The sequence below is a fragment of the Osmerus mordax genome, chromosome 17, assembly GCF_038355195.1.
Source record: "Osmerus mordax isolate fOsmMor3 chromosome 17, fOsmMor3.pri, whole genome shotgun sequence".
In the NCBI taxonomy this organism is placed as follows: domain Eukaryota; kingdom Metazoa; phylum Chordata; class Actinopteri; order Osmeriformes; family Osmeridae; genus Osmerus; species Osmerus mordax.
In genome coordinates, this window is record NC_090066.1 from 12,974,827 (window position 1) to 12,993,814 (window position 18,988).

Here is an 18,988-nt window from a genome sequence, read left to right on the forward strand (position 1 = left end):
AGGATAATTTCCACATTAAAAAGTATATAATGATGGTCTGAGAGGGGTAGATCAGTTATTGAAATATTATTGATATTTAGTCCAGTTGTTATCACTAGATCTAGTGTGTTTCCGATAGTATAGGCCAGGAGTAACTACCACACCACAAATGACGCACCATTATCCATAGGTGGCGCTACGGCCAAGCCCCAATTTTCCATTTACAAAGTGATGCCATTCGCATCCCATTTGTCCCAAAATTCTGAAATTCATTAGATATGCCTTATTTCTCATGAGGAACAAAAAAGCCTCAATAACCTATAACGGCCGCCATATTGGATTTTTTTGTACAATAAAGATTTAGGAAACACGTTTTTTTGCTACTTCTCCTACAATTTTTGTCCAATCTTCCCCAGAATTGGCAGGTATCATCGTCAGAGCAACCTTCACTGAAATCTTCAACAGATTTTTGAATTTCATAACCGTTTGTCCGGTACAGCCAATCAAAATCGTCAACAAAGCAACCAAACAGGCAGTTGGATCAAATCTCAGCAAATCTTTGAAATATCACCACCAAACTTGGTGTGTCACGTGAAAGACACTACATCATGTTCCCATGTGAGAAGGCAAATTAATATCTTAAAAAATGATTGAAATAAAGGAAATCTAATTTATTTCTATCTAACGCTAAAATAATGCTTTACACTTCCGCCAGTCAAAAAACTCTAATTCAATCACAAGTTCATGAAGACTCTTGCGAATGTTTAGTACACAAATCTCAGAAAAAGTTGACTCTAAGATGAAAAGCTGATTTTTGGTGAATATTTGAAAAATGCATGCTTGGCTAATTATTAAGGAAATTTCCAACTAAATGTCTCCCCTGACCCTCAGCGCGCGCGCTCCACATTCTCACACACTCAGCCTTTCCCTTGACACACGCGCAAGCTTGGCGAGACGCATACACAACATTTCAGGCAATTGTGGGCTGACCAAGCCCCCACTCATTGCTTGGTCTTTAGCAAAGGCCCATGTGGATCTTGGTGGTATTGCATTTCCGATTTTGTATGCAATGGTAAAAAGTTCTCAAAATCCTGAAACATTGATAGTATAGGCCAAGAGTAACTACCACACCACAAATGGCCCAATATCAGCCATAAGTGACGCTACAGGCCACGCCCTGATACACAAAGATACAAGGCTTTCTGGAATGGGTAGGCTCACCAAGCCCCCTCCCTTCACTCCTTGGCTTGAAATAAAAGCCCTTGTGGATCTTGATGGTATTGCATTTCAGATTTGGTATCCCATTGGTAAGTCTGCAGCATGGAATTTTACAGTGACAATTTGTAAAGAATATACATTTTTCAGTGGTTTGCAATGTTTGGAGGAATCCGCCATTGCTGCTTGCAGTTATATTTATTATTATTATTATTATTATTATTCTAGTTCCATGGGAGTCAATGGCAGCCCCTAGAACCCTTGGATAACTTTTTGTTAAATTTGGCACACTCATTAAGGACAGTTCCTTCTATACCTACACCAAGTTTCATGTATCCCATCAGACCACTCTAGCGCCACCAATGGGTCAAAGTTGGACTTGTGTTTACACACGCAACTTTTGAACCGTATGACTGATTTACAAAAATGAGGTACCATTGGATTCCCTGGATGAAGACGAGTTCAACGCACCCTATGACGTCAATTTCCGGTTGTATAGATTTTCCGCTATTTCCGGTTGTATCAAAAACCTTTGAAAGCCTACTCCTCCTACAATTATTGTCATATCTTCTTCAAAATGACCATAGATGATCTTCAGACCAAGCCTCACAAAAGTTATCCCATGGCGTTTTGATTTTCTAAACCGTTTGTCCGGCACAACCAATCAAAATCAGCAAAAAAGTAACCAAACAGGAACTTGGGTCAAATCTCAGCAAATCTTTGAGATATCAACACTAAACTTGGTATATCGGTGGACGACACTACAACATGTTACCATGTGCAAAGGCAACTTCATATCTCAAAAGATGATTGATATAAAGCAAATCGAATTTATCGCTAACGCTAAAATAATGCTTTACACATCCGCCGGTCAAAAACTGATACTTTGATTCAATCACAAGTTCATATGAAGACTCTTGAGAATGTTTAGTACACAAATCTGAGGAAAAGTTGACTGTAACATGAAAAGTCGATTTTATGTGAATATTTGAAACATGCATGCTTGGCTAATTGCTAACGAAATTTTCAATGAAATGTCTCCCCTGCTCTTCAGCGCGCGCGTGCTCCACATTCTCACACACTCAGCCTTTCCCTTGACACACGCGCGGGCTTGGCGAGACGCATACACAACATTTCAGGCAATTGTGGGCTGACCAAGCCCCCACTCATTCCTTGGCTTGAAGTGAAGGCCCTTGTGGATCTTGATGGTAATGCATTTTAGAAAAAGTTCTCAAAATCCTGAAACATTGATAGTATAGGCCAGGAGTAACTACCACACCACAAATGACGCACCATTATCCATAGGTGGCGCTACGGCCAAGCCCCAATTTTCCATTTACAAAGTGATGCCATTCGCATCCCATTTGTCCCAAAATTCTGAAATTCATTAGATATGCCTTATTTCTCATGAGGAACAAAAAAGCCTCAATAACCTATAACGGCCGCCATATTGGATGTTTTTGTACAATAAAGATTTAGGAAACACGTTTTTTTGCTACTTCTCCTACAATTCTTGTCCAATCTTCCCCAGAATTGGCAGGTATCATCGTCAGAGCAACCCTCACTGAATTCTTTAACAGATTTTTGAATTTCAAAACCGTTTGTCCGGTACAGCCAATCAAAATCGTCAACAAAGCAACCAAACAGGAAGTTGGATCAAATCTCAGCAAATCTTTGAAATATCAACACCAAACTTGGTAAGATGACTCGGAACCGTCTTCTGAGGATGTCCAATCAATTTGGTGTCATGTGATCGTGTCATGTGATCGGCGTGGCCGCAGGAACCAAAAATGTTTTTTGGCCAATAACTGTTGATTTGTTTGCCTTTAGTTCATGAAAACTCTTGAGAATGTTTAGTACACAAATCTCAGAAAAAGTTGACTGTAAGATGAAAAGTTGAATTTTGGTGAATATTTGAAAAATGCATGCTTGGCTAATTGTTAAGGAAATTTCCAATGAAACGTCTCCCTCTGCTCCTCAGCGCGCGCGCTACACATTCTCACACACTCAGCCTTTCCCTTGACACACGCGCAAGCTTGACGAGACGCATACACAACATTTCAGGCAATTGTGGGCTGACCAAGCCCCCACTCATTGCTTGGTCTTTAGCAAAGGCCCATGTGGATCTTGATGGTATTGCATTTCCGATTTTGTATGCAATGGTAAAAGTTCTCAAAATCCTGAAACATTTATAGTATAGGCCAAGAGTAACTACCACACCACAAATGGCCCAATATCACCCATAAGTGACGCTACAGGCCACGCCCTGATACACAAAGATACAAGGCTTTCTGGAATGGGTAGGCTCAACCAAGCCCCCTCCCTTCACTCCTTGGCTTTAAATAAAAGCCCTTGTGGATCTTGATGGTATTGCATTTCATATTTGGTATCCCATTGGTAAGTCTGCGGCATGGAATTTTACAGTGACTATTTGTAAAGAATATACATTTTTCAGTGGTTTGCAATGTTTGGAGGAATCCGCCATTGCTGCTTGCAGTTATATTTATTATTATTATTCTAGTTCCATGGGAGTCAATGGCAGCCCCTAGACCCCTTGGATAACTTTTTGACAAATTTGGCACACTCATTAAGGACAGTTCCTTCTATACCTACACCAAGTTTCATGTATCCCATCAGACCACTCTAGCGCCACCAATGGGTCAAAGTTGGACTTGTGTTTACACACGCAACTTTTGAACCGTATGACTGATTTTCAAAAATGAGGTACCATTGGATTCCCTGGATCAAGACGAGTTCAACGCACCATATGACGTCAATTTCCGGTTATATAGATTTTCCGCTATTTCCGGTTGTATCAAAAACCTTTGAAAGCCTACTCCTCCTACAATTTTTGTCATATCTTCTTCAAAATGACCAGAGATGATCTTCAGACCAAGCCTCACAAAAGTTATCCCATGGCGTTTTGATTTTCTAAACCGTTTGTCCGGCACAGCCAATCAAAATCAGCAAAAAAGTAACCAAACAGGAACTTGGGTCAAATCTCAGCAAATCTTTGAGATATCAACACGTAACTTGGTATATCGGTGGACGACACTACAACATGTTACCATGTGCAAAGGCAACTTCATATCTCAAAAGATGATTGATATAAAGCAAATCGAATTTATCGCTAACGCTAAAATAATGCTTTACACATCCGCCGGTCAAAAACTGATACTTTGATTCAATCACAAGTTCATATGAAGACTCTTGAGAATGTTTAGTACACAAATCTGAGGAAAAGTTGACTGTAACATGAAAAGTCGATTTTATGTGAATATTTGAAACATGCATGCTTGGCTAATTGCTAACGAAATTTTCAATGAAATGTCTCCCCTGCTCTTCAGCGCGCGCGTGCTCCACATTCTCACACACTCAGCCTTTCCCTTGACACACGCGCGGGCTTGGCGAGACGCATACACAACATTTCAGGCAATTGTGGGCTGACCAAGCCCCCACTCATTCCTTGGCTTGAAGTGAAGGCCCTTGTGGATCTTGATGGTAATGCATTTTAGAAAAAGTTCTCAAAATCCTGAAACATTGATAGTATAGGCCAGGAGTAACTACCACACCACAAATGACGCACCATTATCCATAGGTGGCGCTACGGCCAAGCCCCAATTTTCCATTTACAAAGTGATGCCATTCGCATCCCATTTGTCCCAAAATTCTGAAATTCATTAGATATGCCTTATTTCTCATGAGGAACAAAAAAGCCTCAATAACCTATAACGGCCGCCATATTGGATGTTTTTGTACAATAAAGATTTAGGAAACACGTTTTTTTGCTACTTCTCCTACAATTCTTGTCCAATCTTCCCCAGAATTGGGAGGTATCATCGTCAGAGCAACCCTCACTGAATTCTTTAACAGATTTTTGAATTTCAAAACCGTTTGTCCGGTACAGCCAATCAAAATCGTCAACAAAGCAACCAAACAGGAAGTTGGATCAAATCTCAGCAAATCTTTGAAATATCAACACCAAACTTGGTGTGTCACGTGAAAGACACTACGTCATGTTCCCATGTAGGAAGGCAAATTAATATCTTCAAAAATGATTGAAATGAAGGAAATCAAATTTATTTCTAACGCTAAAATAATGCTTTACACATCCGCCAGTCAAAAAACTCTGATTCAATCACAAGTTCATGAAGACTTTTGAGAATGTTTAGTACACAAATCTCAGAAAAAGTTGACTGTAAGATGAAAAGTTGAATTTAGGTGAATATTTGAAAAATGCATGCTTGGCTAATTGTTAAGGAAATTTCCAATGAAATGTCTCCCCTGCTCCTCAGCACGCGCGCTCCACATTCTCACACACTCAGCCTTTCCCTTGACACACGCACAAGCTTGGCGAGACGCATACACAACATTTCAGGCAATTGTGGGCTGACCAAGCCCCACTCATTGCTTGGTCTTTAGCAAAGGACCATGTGGATCTTGATGGTATTGCATTTCCGATTTTGTATGCAATGGTAAAAAGTTCTCAAAATCCTGAAACATTGATAGTATAGGCCAAGAGTAACTACCACACCACAAATGGCCCAATATCACCCATAAGTGACGCTACAGGCCACGCCCTGGTACACAAAGATACAAGGCTTTCTGGAATGGGTAGGCTCACCAAGCCCCCTCCCTTCACTCCTTGGCTTGAAATAAAAGCCCTTGTGGATCTTGATGGTATTGCATTTCAGATTTGGTATCCCATTGGTAAGTCTGCAGCATGGATTTTTACAGTGACAATTTGTGAAGAATATACATTTTTCAGTGGTTTGCAATGTTTGGAGGAATCCGCCATTGCTGCTTGCAGTTATATTTAGGATTCCTCCGTAAGGAGGAAACCTATTGTTATTGTTAGTTTTATTATTATTATTATTATTCTAGTTCCATGGGAGTCAATGGCAGCCCCTAGAACCCTTGGATAACTTTTTGTTAAATTTGGCACACTCATTAAGGACAGTTCCTTCTATACCTACACCAAGTTTCATGTATCCCATCAGACCACTCTAGCGCCACCAATGGGTCAAAGTTGGACTTGTGTTTACACACGCAACTTTTGAACCGTATGACTGATTTACAAAAATGAGGTACCATTGGATTCCCTGGATGAAGACGAGTTCAACGCACCCTATGACGTCAATTTCCGGTTGTATAGATTTTCCGCTATTTCCGGTTGTATCAAAAACCTTTGAAAGCCTACTCCTCCTACAATTATTGTCATATCTTCTTCAAAATGACCATAGATGATCTTCAGACCAAGCCTCACAAAAGTTATCCCATGGCGTTTTGATTTTCTAAACCGTTTGTCCGGCACAACCAATCAAAATCAGCAAAAAAGTAACCAAACAGGAACTTGGGTCAAATCTCAGCAAATCTTTGAGATATCAACACTAAACTTGGTATATCGGTGGACGACACTACAACATGTTACCATGTGCAAAGGCAACTTCATATCTCAAAAGATGATTGATATAAAGCAAATCGAATTTATCGCTAACGCTAAAATAATGCTTTACACATCCGCCGGTCAAAAACTGATACTTTGATTCAATCACAAGTTCATATGAAGACTCTTGAGAATGTTTAGTACACAAATCTGAGGAAAAGTTGACTGTAACATGAAAAGTCGATTTTATGTGAATATTTGAAACATGCATGCTTGGCTAATTGCTAACGAAATTTTCAATGAAATGTCTCCCCTGCTCTTCAGCGCGCGCGTGCTCCACATTCTCACACACTCAGCCTTTCCCTTGACACACGCGCGGGCTTGGCGAGACGCATACACAACATTTCAGGCAATTGTGGGCTGACCAAGCCCCCACTCATTCCTTGGCTTGAAGTGAAGGCCCTTGTGGATCTTGATGGTAATGCATTTTAGAAAAAGTTCTCAAAATCCTGAAACATTGATAGTATAGGCCAGGAGTAACTACCACACCACAAATGACGCACCATTATCCATAGGTGGCGCTACGGCCAAGCCCCAATTTTCCATTTACAAAGTGATGCCATTCGCATCCCATTTGTCCCAAAATTCTGAAATTCATTAGATATGCCTTATTTCTCATGAGGAACAAAAAAGCCTCAATAACCTATAACGGCCGCCATATTGGATGTTTTTGTACAATAAAGATTTAGGAAACACGTTTTTTTGCTACTTCTCCTACAATTCTTGTCCAATCTTCCCCAGAATTGGCAGGTATCATCGTCAGAGCAACCCTCACTGAATTCTTTAACAGATTTTTGAATTTCAAAACCGTTTGTCCGGTACAGCCAATCAAAATCGTCAACAAAGCAACCAAACAGGAAGTTGGATCAAATCTCAGCAAATCTTTGAAATATCAACACCAAACTTGGTAAGATGACTCGGAACCGTCTTCTGAGGATGTCCAATCAATTTGGTGTCATGTGATCGTGTCATGTGATCGGCGTGGCCGCAGGAACCAAAAATGTTTTTTGGCCAATAACTGTTGATTTGTTTGCCTTTAGTTCATGAAAACTCTTGAGAATGTTTAGTACACAAATCTCAGAAAAAGTTGACTGTAAGATGAAAAGTTGAATTTTGGTGAATATTTGAAAAATGCATGCTTGGCTAATTGTTAAGGAAATTTCCAATGAAACGTCTCCCTCTGCTCCTCAGCGCGCGCGCTACACATTCTCACACACTCAGCCTTTCCCTTGACACACGCGCAAGCTTGACGAGACGCATACACAACATTTCAGGCAATTGTGGGCTGACCAAGCCCCCACTCATTGCTTGGTCTTTAGCAAAGGCCCATGTGGATCTTGATGGTATTGCATTTCCGATTTTGTATGCAATGGTAAAAGTTCTCAAAATCCTGAAACATTTATAGTATAGGCCAAGAGTAACTACCACACCACAAATGGCCCAATATCACCCATAAGTGACGCTACAGGCCACGCCCTGATACACAAAGATACAAGGCTTTCTGGAATGGGTAGGCTCAACCAAGCCCCCTCCCTTCACTCCTTGGCTTTAAATAAAAGCCCTTGTGGATCTTGATGGTATTGCATTTCATATTTGGTATCCCATTGGTAAGTCTGCGGCATGGAATTTTACAGTGACTATTTGTAAAGAATATACATTTTTCAGTGGTTTGCAATGTTTGGAGGAATCCGCCATTGCTGCTTGCAGTTATATTTATTATTATTATTCTAGTTCCATGGGAGTCAATGGCAGCCCCTAGACCCCTTGGATAACTTTTTGACAAATTTGGCACACTCATTAAGGACAGTTCCTTCTATACCTACACCAAGTTTCATGTATCCCATCAGACCACTCTAGCGCCACCAATGGGTCAAAGTTGGACTTGTGTTTACACACGCAACTTTTGAACCGTATGACTGATTTTCAAAAATGAGGTACCATTGGATTCCCTGGATCAAGACGAGTTCAACGCACCATATGACGTCAATTTCCGGTTATATAGATTTTCCGCTATTTCCGGTTGTATCAAAAACCTTTGAAAGCCTACTCCTCCTACAATTTTTGTCATATCTTCTTCAAAATGACCAGAGATGATCTTCAGACCAAGCCTCACAAAAGTTATCCCATGGCGTTTTGATTTTCTAAACCGTTTGTCCGGCACAGCCAATCAAAATCAGCAAAAAAGTAACCAAACAGGAACTTGGGTCAAATCTCAGCAAATCTTTGAGATATCAACACGTAACTTGGTATATCGGTGGACGACACTACAACATGTTACCATGTGCAAAGGCAACTTCATATCTCAAAAGATGATTGATATAAAGCAAATCGAATTTATCGCTAACGCTAAAATAATGCTTTACACATCCGCCGGTCAAAAACTGATACTTTGATTCAATCACAAGTTCATATGAAGACTCTTGAGAATGTTTAGTACACAAATCTGAGGAAAAGTTGACTGTAACATGAAAAGTCGATTTTATGTGAATATTTGAAACATGCATGCTTGGCTAATTGCTAACGAAATTTTCAATGAAATGTCTCCCCTGCTCTTCAGCGCGCGCGTGCTCCACATTCTCACACACTCAGCCTTTCCCTTGACACACGCGCGGGCTTGGCGAGACGCATACACAACATTTCAGGCAATTGTGGGCTGACCAAGCCCCCACTCATTCCTTGGCTTGAAGTGAAGGCCCTTGTGGATCTTGATGGTAATGCATTTTAGAAAAAGTTCTCAAAATCCTGAAACATTGATAGTATAGGCCAGGAGTAACTACCACACCACAAATGACGCACCATTATCCATAGGTGGCGCTACGGCCAAGCCCCAATTTTCCATTTACAAAGTGATGCCATTCGCATCCCATTTGTCCCAAAATTCTGAAATTCATTAGATATGCCTTATTTCTCATGAGGAACAAAAAAGCCTCAATAACCTATAACGGCCGCCATATTGGATGTTTTTGTACAATAAAGATTTAGGAAACACGTTTTTTTGCTACTTCTCCTACAATTCTTGTCCAATCTTCCCCAGAATTGGGAGGTATCATCGTCAGAGCAACCCTCACTGAATTCTTTAACAGATTTTTGAATTTCAAAACCGTTTGTCCGGTACAGCCAATCAAAATCGTCAACAAAGCAACCAAACAGGAAGTTGGATCAAATCTCAGCAAATCTTTGAAATATCAACACCAAACTTGGTGTGTCACGTGAAAGACACTACGTCATGTTCCCATGTAGGAAGGCAAATTAATATCTTCAAAAATGATTGAAATGAAGGAAATCAAATTTATTTCTAACGCTAAAATAATGCTTTACACATCCGCCAGTCAAAAAACTCTGATTCAATCACAAGTTCATGAAGACTTTTGAGAATGTTTAGTACACAAATCTCAGAAAAAGTTGACTGTAAGATGAAAAGTTGAATTTAGGTGAATATTTGAAAAATGCATGCTTGGCTAATTGTTAAGGAAATTTCCAATGAAATGTCTCCCCTGCTCCTCAGCACGCGCGCTCCACATTCTCACACACTCAGCCTTTCCCTTGACACACGCACAAGCTTGGCGAGACGCATACACAACATTTCAGGCAATTGTGGGCTGACCAAGCCCCACTCATTGCTTGGTCTTTAGCAAAGGACCATGTGGATCTTGATGGTATTGCATTTCCGATTTTGTATGCAATGGTAAAAAGTTCTCAAAATCCTGAAACATTGATAGTATAGGCCAAGAGTAACTACCACACCACAAATGGCCCAATATCACCCATAAGTGACGCTACAGGCCACGCCCTGGTACACAAAGATACAAGGCTTTCTGGAATGGGTAGGCTCACCAAGCCCCCTCCCTTCACTCCTTGGCTTGAAATAAAAGCCCTTGTGGATCTTGATGGTATTGCATTTCAGATTTGGTATCCCATTGGTAAGTCTGCAGCATGGATTTTTACAGTGACAATTTGTGAAGAATATACATTTTTCAGTGGTTTGCAATGTTTGGAGGAATCCGCCATTGCTGCTTGCAGTTATATTTAGGATTCCTCCGTAAGGAGGAAACCTATTGTTATTGTTAGTTTTATTATTATTATTATTATTCTAGTTCCATGGGAGTCAATGGCAGCCCCTAGAACCCTTGGATAACTTTTTGTTAAATTTGGCACACTCATTAAGGACAGTTCCTTCTATACCTACACCAAGTTTCATGTATCCCATCAGACCACTCTAGCGCCACCAATGGGTCAAAGTTGGACTTGTGTTTACACACGCAACTTTTGAACCGTATGACCGATTTTCAAAAATGAGGTACCATTGGATTCCCTGGATCAAGACGAGTTCAACGCACCCTTTGACGTCAATTTCCGGTTATATAGATTTTCCGCTATTTCCGGTTGTATCAAAAACCTTTGAAAGCCTACTCCTCCTACAATTTTTGTCATATCTTCTTCAAAATGACCAGAGATGATCTTCAGACCAAGCCTCACAAAAGTTATCCCATGGCGTTTTGATTTTCTAAACCGTTTGTCCGGCACAGCCAATCAAAATCAGCAAAAAAGTAACCAAACAGGAACTTGGGTCAAATCTCAGCAAATCTTTGAGATATCAACACGTAACTTGGTATATCGGTGGACGACACTACAACATGTTACCATGTGCAAAGGCAACTTCATATCTCAAAAGATGATTGATATAAAGCAAATCGAATTTATCGCTAACGCTAAAATAATGCTTTACACATCCGCCGGTCAAAAACTGATACTTTGATTCAATCACAAGTTCATATGAAGACTCTTGAGAATGTTTAGTACACAAATCTGAGGAAAAGTTGACTGTAACATGAAAAGTCGATTTTATGTGAATATTTGAAACATGCATGCTTGGCTAATTGCTAACGAAATTTTCAATGAAATGTCTCCCCTGCTCTTCAGCGCGCGCGTGCTCCACATTCTCACACACTCAGCCTTTCCCTTGACACACGCGCGGGCTTGGCGAGACGCATACACAACATTTCAGGCAATTGTGGGCTGACCAAGCCCCCACTCATTCCTTGGCTTGAAGTGAAGGCCCTTGTGGATCTTGATGGTAATGCATTTTAGAAAAAGTTCTCAAAATCCTGAAACATTGATAGTATAGGCCAGGAGTAACTACCACACCACAAATGACGCACCATTATCCATAGGTGGCGCTACGGCCAAGCCCCAATTTTCCATTTACAAAGTGATGCCATTCGCATCCCATTTGTCCCAAAATTCTGAAATTCATTAGATATGCCTTATTTCTCATGAGGAACAAAAAAGCCTCAATAACCTATAACGGCCGCCATATTGGATGTTTTTGTACAATAAAGATTTAGGAAACACGTTTTTTTGCTACTTCTCCTACAATTCTTGTCCAATCTTCCCCAGAATTGGGAGGTATCATCGTCAGAGCAACCCTCACTGAATTCTTTAACAGATTTTTGAATTTCAAAACCGTTTGTCCGGTACAGCCAATCAAAATCGTCAACAAAGCAACCAAACAGGAAGTTGGATCAAATCTCAGCAAATCTTTGAAATATCAACACCAAACTTGGTGTGTCACGTGAAAGACACTACGTCATGTTCCCATGTAGGAAGGCAAATTAATATCTTCAAAAATGATTGAAATGAAGGAAATCAAATTTATTTCTAACGCTAAAATAATGCTTTACACATCCGCCAGTCAAAAAACTCTGATTCAATCACAAGTTCATGAAGACTTTTGAGAATGTTTAGTACACAAATCTCAGAAAAAGTTGACTGTAAGATGAAAAGTTGAATTTAGGTGAATATTTGAAAAATGCATGCTTGGCTAATTGTTAAGGAAATTTCCAATGAAATGTCTCCCCTGCTCCTCAGCACGCGCGCTCCACATTCTCACACACTCAGCCTTTCCCTTGACACACGCACAAGCTTGGCGAGACGCATACACAACATTTCAGGCAATTGTGGGCTGACCAAGCCCCACTCATTGCTTGGTCTTTAGCAAAGGACCATGTGGATCTTGATGGTATTGCATTTCCGATTTTGTATGCAATGGTAAAAAGTTCTCAAAATCCTGAAACATTGATAGTATAGGCCAAGAGTAACTACCACACCACAAATGGCCCAATATCACCCATAAGTGACGCTACAGGCCACGCCCTGGTACACAAAGATACAAGGCTTTCTGGAATGGGTAGGCTCACCAAGCCCCCTCCCTTCACTCCTTGGCTTGAAATAAAAGCCCTTGTGGATCTTGATGGTATTGCATTTCAGATTTGGTATCCCATTGGTAAGTCTGCAGCATGGATTTTTACAGTGACAATTTGTGAAGAATATACATTTTTCAGTGGTTTGCAATGTTTGGAGGAATCCGCCATTGCTGCTTGCAGTTATATTTAGGATTCCTCCGTAAGGAGGAAACCTATTGTTATTGTTAGTTTTATTATTATTATTATTATTCTAGTTCCATGGGAGTCAATGGCAGCCCCTAGAACCCTTGGATAACTTTTTGTTAAATTTGGCACACTCATTAAGGACAGTTCCTTCTATACCTACACCAAGTTTCATGTATCCCATCAGACCACTCTAGCGCCACCAATGGGTCAAAGTTGGACTTGTGTTTACACACGCAACTTTTGAACCGTATGACCGATTTTCAAAAATGAGGTACCATTGGATTCCCTGGATCAAGACGAGTTCAACGCACCCTTTGACGTCAATTTCCGGTTATATAGATTTTCCGCTATTTCCGGTTGTATCAAAAACCTTTGAAAGCCTACTCCTCCTACAATTTTTGTCATATCTTCTTCAAAATGACCAGAGATGATCTTCAGACCAAGCCTCACAAAAGTTATCCCATGGCGTTTTGATTTTCTAAACCGTTTGTCCTGCACAGCCAATCAAAATCAGCAAAAAAGTAACCAAACAGGAACTTGGGTCAAATCTCAGCAAATCTTTGAGATATCAACACTACACTTGGTATATCGGTGGACGACACTACAACATGTTACCATGTGCAAAGGCAACTTCATATCTCAAAAAATGATTGATATAAAGCAAATCGAATTTATCGCTAACGCTAAAATAATGCTTTACACATCCGCCGGTCAAAAACTGATACTTTGATTCAATCACAAGTTCATATGAAGACTCTTGAGAATGTTTAGTACACAAATCTGAGGAAAAGTTGGCTGTAACATGAAAAGTCGATTTTATGTGAATATTTGAAACATGCATGCTTGGCTAATTGCTAACGAAATTTCAATGAAATGTCTCCCCTGCTCTTCAGCGCGCGCGTGCTCCACATTCTCACACACTCAGCCTTTCCCTTGACACACGCGCGGGCTTGGCGAGACGCATACACAACATTTCAGGCAATTGTGGGCTGACCAAGCCCCCACTCATTCCTTGGCTTGAAGTGAAGGTCCTTGTGGATCTTGATGGTAATGCATTTTAGAAAAAGTTCTCAAAATCCTGAAACATTGATAGTATAGGCCAGGAGTAACTACCACACCACAAATGACGCACCATTATCCATAGGTGGCGCTACGGCCAAGCCCCAATTTTCCATTTACAAAGTGATGCCATTCGCATCCCATTTGTCCCAAAATTCTGAAATTCATTAGATATGCCTTATTTCTCATGAGGAACAAAAAAGCCTCAATAACCTATAACGGCCGCCATATTGGATTGTTTTGTACAATAAAGATTTAGGAAACAAGTTTTGTTGCTACTTCTCCTACAATTTTTGTCCAATCTTCCCCAGAATTGGCAGGTATCATCGTCAGAGCAACCCTCACTGAATTCTTCAACAGATTTTTGAATTTCAAAACCGTTTGTCCGGTACAGCCAATCAAAATCGTCAACAAAGCAACCAAACAGGAAGTTGGATCAAATCTCAGCAAATCTTTGAAATATCACCACCAAACTTGGTGTGTCACGTGAAAGACACTACATCATGTTCCCATGTGAGAAGGCAAATTAATATCTTAAAAAATGATTGAAATAAAGTAAATCTAATTTATTTCTAACGCTAAAATAATGCTTTACACAAAGTTGACTGTAAGATGAAAAGTTGAATTTTGTTGAATATTTGAAAAATGCATGCTTGGCTAATTGTTAAGGAAATTTCCAATGAAACGTCTCCCATGCTCCTCAGCGCGCGCGCTACACATTCTCACACACTCAGCCTTTCCCTTGACACACGCGTGGGCTTGGCGAGACGCATACACAACATTTCAGGCAATTGTTGGCTGACCAAGCCCCCACTCATTCCTTGGCTTGAAGTGAAGGCCCTTGTGGATCTTGATGGTAATGCATTTTAGAAAAGGTTCTCAAAATCCTGAAACATTGATAGTATAGGCCAGGAGTAACTACCACACCACAAATGACGCACCATTATCCATAGTTGGCGCTACGGCCAAGCCCCAATTGTCCATTTACAAAGTGATGCCATTCGCATCCCATTTGTCCCAAAATTCTGAAATTCATTAGATATTCTCTTCTCCTGTCTGGCCCCCCAGTGGTGGAATCAACTCCCCACCTCCATCAGAGATACTGACTGTCTCTCCACCTTCAAGAAAAGGCTCAAGACGCACTTGTTCCGGGAGTACAACGGTACTTAGGAATTGTTCGCTTGACCCGATGTTAGGTTCCTCAAGGATCACAATGACTCTTGCTTAGAGACTTGTTGCTCTTGTGGTTAGTGGTAACTGTTTTAAATTTTTGTTCTCGCTGTGATATATTGTTTTTATTACTGTTGCTTGCTTTTTTCCACAGGTACACTTGCACTTATAGCGGTTCATGTTGTTTAATTGTAACTTGTTTAACTACATGCTCTTATGGTTCTTCCCTTTGGCACTTACTTTGGTTGTTCACAATGTGTGCTTCATGGTTTGGCTACTCGCGATGTTTTTTGGCTATCTTGTTGTTATGATCAGTGACCTATGCACTTTGTAAAGCTCTCTCTTGGAAGTCGCTTTGGATAAAAGCGTCTGCTAAATGAATAAATGTTAATGTAATGTCTCCCCTGCTCCTCAGCGCGCGCGCTCCACATTCTCACACACTCAGCCTTTCCCTTGACACACGCGCAAGCTTAGCGAGACGCAAACACAACATTTCAGGCAATTGTGGGCTGACCAAGCCCCCACTCATTCCTTGGCTTGAAGTGAAGGCCCTTGTGGATCTTGATGGTAATGCATTTTAGAAAATGTTCTCAAAATCCTGAAACATTGATAGTAAGTAAGTAAGTAAGTAAGACTTTATTTATATAGCACATTTCATACAAGAATTGTAGCTCAAGGTGCTTTACATAAAATCAATAAAAACAATAATACAAGTGATAAATGATTCAGACAATAATAAAAATCCCAATAAGATCTCTGTTCAAGAGAGAAAACAACTTTAAAAAGTAGGAAAACCCTTTTGAGATAAAATTACTTAAATGCTTCGGTAAAAAGGTAGGTTTTAAGCTGTCTTTTAAAAATGTCTAGAGTGTTAGCTTCCCTAATATTTATGGGTAATTTGTTCCATAGTTTTGGGGCGTAATTGACAAAGGCCGAATCACCAATCTTCTTATGACTGCTTCTGGTGACCTCTAATAGGCCTGCATTTGATGATCGCAGTGTTCTAGCTGGTGTGTAGTTTATAAAGGAGTTAGCAATGTAGCTAGGTCCTTGTCCGTGTAGAGCTTTGTATGTGAGAAAAAGGACCTTAAAGTCAATTCTGAAGGTAACAGGGAGCCAGTGTAAAGTAGCTAGGACAGGACTAATGTGTTTTCTCCTTTTAGTTTTGGTTAATAATCTAGCTGCAGAATTTTGAATGAGCTGTAGTCTTTCAGTGGTTTTCTTGGGAAGACCAGTGAAAAGTGCGTTACAGTAGTCCAGCCGGCTGGATATAAAAGCATGAATTAACTTCTCTGCATCATTTTGGTTTATGAATGGTCGTACCTTTGCTATATTCCTCAGGTGAAAGAAAGCTGTTTTGGTCACTTTATTAATGTGAGAGTTGAAATTCAAATCTGAGTCCAGGATTACGCAGAGACTCGTCACCTCTGGTTTAAGACAGGGGGTTAAGCCTCCAAGATTCTTAATAAGCATCTCTCTTTTGGATTTGGGGCCACATAGTAGGACTTCGGTTTTGTCTTCATTTAATTTAAGAAAGTTATCATTCATCCATTTGTTTATTGCCAACAGGCAGTTTGTAATGGAATTGATGGCCGTTGCATCGTTGGGTTCAGTGGATATATATAGTTGTGTGTCATCCGCATAGCTATGGAAATCTATGTTATGTTCTCTGATTATGTCGCCGAGTGGTAACATATAAAGAGAAAAAAGTAATGGACCTAAGCAGCTTCCTTGAGCAACCCCGTAGCAGTTCTGATGTTTCTTGGACCTATGGTCACCTAAACTAACATAAAACTTCCTTCCTGTGATATATGATTTCAGCCAGTTCAATACACTATCCGTGAACCCAATAAGCTTTTCCAGTCTATTGATTAGGATGTCGTGATCAATTGTATCAAATGCTGCACTGAGATCTAACAGGATAAGGATAGAGACTTTATTTGCATCAGAGTTTAGTCTGAGGTCGCTAATTATTTTGGTGAGAGCAGTTTCAGTACTGTGATATTTCCTGAAACCTGACTGCGAGACTTCCAGGATGTTATTTTCTTCAAGAAAATAATTTAATTGGACTAAAACTATCTTTTCCAGTACTTTACTAATAAATGGGAGGTTTGATATTGGTCTGTAATTTGCAAGTAGACTGTTATCCAATTTGGGTTTCTTTAATAGGGGCTTTACAACAGCTGTTTTGAAGGCATCTGGGAAGACGCCAGTTCTAAGGGATGTGTTTATAATCTCTAGCACCGGACCTGAGACACTATCAAACACTCGCTTAAAGAATGTTGTGGGTATAGGATCAATATCTGAGGTTGTGGAGTTAGATTCGCTGACAATTTTGGAAAGTTCACTAAGTGTGATACAGGTAAATGTGCTCATGGTTATGTTGCAGAATCTACTGATGTCAGTTTCGACCCCACTATTAATAATACTCGCTCTAATCAAAGTTATTTTGTTCTTGAAGAACAAAGCAAGCTCTTCACATTTAACTGCTGAGGATGGAGGTGGGGCAGGGACAGTGTTTAGCAGCTGGTCAATGGTGGAGAAAAGAACTCTGGAATTTCTGGCATTTTCTGTAATAATGTTGGAGAAATATTCTCTCCTTGCTAGACGGATGGTTTTGTTAAAGGTGGTTAGTGTATCTTTGTAGATATTGTAGTGGATAGTGATCTTTGTTTTCCTCCATTTTCTCTCTGCTGCACGGCATTTTCTTTTCGTTTCACTAACATTTTTATTTCTCAGCCATGGGGAGGTTCTGCTTGTGCACTTCTTTTTGGTTTTCAGTGGTGCAACAGAGTCTAACACAGATAATAGTGCATAATTGAGGTTCTCTACCATTTCATTCAGAGAGCAATCATGGTAAGTCGGCTCATGTAGAGCAAATTGTTCAGAAAATGTCATCATAGCTGTATCGTCTAAATATCTTCTATGGACTAAGAATTCTTTTTTGGTTTTTGTTAGGATAATTTCCACATTAAAAAGTATATAATGATGGTCTGAGAGGGGTAGATCAGTTATTGAAATATTATTGATATTTAGTCCAGTTGTTATCACTAGATCTAGTGTGTTTCCGATAGTATAGGCCAGGAGTAACTACCACACCACAAATGACGCACCATTATCCATAGGTGGCGCTACGGCCAAGCCCCAATTTTCCATTTACAAAGTGATGCCATTCGCATCCCATTTGTCCCAAAATTCTGAAATTCATTAGATATGCCTTATTTCTCATGAGGAACAAAAAAGCCTCAATAACCTATAACGGCCGCCATATTGGATTTTTTTGTACAATAAAGATTTAGGAAACACGTTTTTTTGCTACTTCTCCTACAATTTTTGTCCAATCTTCCCCAGAATTGGCAGGTATCATCGTCAGAGCAACCTTCACTGAAATCTTCAACAGATTTTTGAATTTCATAACCGTTTGTCCGGTACAGCCAATCAAAATCGTCAACAAAGCAACCAAACAGGCAGTTGGATCAAATCTCAGCAAATCTTTGAAATATCACCACCAAACTTGGTGTGTCACGTGAAAGACACTACATCATGTTCCCATGTGAGAAGGCAAATTAATATCTTAAAAAATGATTGAAATAAAGGAAATCTAATTTATTTCTATCTAACGCTAAAATAATGCTTTACACTTCCGCCAGTCAAAAAACTCTAATTCAATCACAAGTTCATGAAGACTCTTGCGAATGTTTAGTACACAAATCTCAGAAAAAGTTGACTC